This window comes from Nannospalax galili, unplaced genomic scaffold (genome assembly GCF_000622305.1).
Source record: "Nannospalax galili isolate Female #2095 unplaced genomic scaffold, S.galili_v1.0 scaffold177, whole genome shotgun sequence".
Classification (NCBI taxonomy): domain Eukaryota; kingdom Metazoa; phylum Chordata; class Mammalia; order Rodentia; family Spalacidae; genus Nannospalax; species Nannospalax galili.
The window spans coordinates 248,241-249,844 of NW_008339470.1; positions in this window are offsets into that span (position 1 = coordinate 248,241).

The following is a 1,604-nucleotide window of genomic DNA, read 5'->3' on the forward strand; positions in this document are numbered from 1 at the left end:
TGTAGGAAGGTGATATGATGGGGGGATCTCAGGTAAGTGGAAGTGGAGTGTGAGGGGCAGATATGATCAAGATACATTGTATACATGTATCAAATTTTCATAGAATAAATTAAAATTAGAAACAAAAAGCTCTGGCACCATTATCATAGCATTATCTATACATATAGGAGGAAACACTATTTTTTATGAGTCTCGGAATGGGGAAGAACTCTTAATCATTTTTAAGCTGTGGAGTCATATGATTCAGTTAGGCTGTGGTCGTAAGGCATGTAGAATTTCCAAAGTGCATGAAATACACAATAAGAAAAACCCAAATTTAGAGACTTATAATTTCAATGCAGCAAAGAATTATAACCTATCTAAAAAGGTGACTCTTTTTTGTCCTCTTAACTCAGCTTGAAACAGAGCCCTCGACTTTTGACATTAGAAGTTCATGAATCAAAACTTCCTCTCATGACCTGCAAAGTTGTCAGACTAACAAAGTACAAGGCTGCATCATTCAAAGAACAATCCATTAGATGATGGAAGTGATGCAAGGATGATTAGGTCTATGTAGGTCTGGAGGAGAGAATAAACTGTCTCTGAATGTGACTCTGACCCCCATTGTCATCTATTATTATTGAACATAAATCTCTCCTTCAACACTCATGTCTGATCTTAAAAACATTTTGTTCATTCTTAAATGATCAATTTTATTTGGGGTGACAAATCAAATGATGTGCTCATAAAATATATTCAATCTAGAGTGACTTGACAAAGAATCAGTAGTAGGAAATCTTCCTTTGAGATAGAAGCTTGGTTATCTATTTCCATTATGTAGAACTGGAGGTAGTCTATGTAAGAATATTTAGTTACATTAAAGAAGAATGGCTTGCTCATTCGCCCTTCCATCTCCCCCGCTGTTCTCTGCTCCTGGTTTGGGCCCTGCGCCATTCCTGATCTTGGGTCCCCAGACACCTGGGGAAATGGTGCTGCTTCCTGATCCTTTTTGCCCAGGCCAGCTTGGTGCCTTCCTTGGGCTCCAGGAGCACTGCTTCCACAGGACCTGGCTCCGCCCTCACCTCTCCCTTCTTCCCGGACCTGCACCACTGGCTAATTCTCCTGGCCCGCTCTCCTGCCTTCAGGCCTCTCAGGGTAAGTATACCATGCAGCCCTCCACTTCTTGACTCCCCCAGCCGCACTCACCCTTCCACCTCCCCCACTGTTCTCTACTCCAAGCTTGGGCCCTGTGCCATTCCTAGTCTTGGGGCTCCAGACACCTGGGGAGCCAGTGCTGCTTCCTGACCCTTTTCACCCAGACCCACTTGGTGCTTTCCTTGGGCCCCAGGAGTACTGCCTCTGGACCTGGCCCCACACTCACGTCTCTCTGCTTCCCTGGTCCTGCAACACCTGCCAGCCTCTTTCTGGGGCTGACAGCCTCTTTCTGGGGCTCTGAGGCTTACCTTGGCTCTCCCTGATCCTTTGCATCCAGTACAACCCAGCTACTCAATCCACTCCCTGGGAAATCTTGGGGCTTATTCCCACCCCATCTGCCTTAGCATCCCTGCATGGCCCGGCCACGGCCAGGATCTCAGGTCAGTCCAACACCCAAGGTCCTGAGGCCA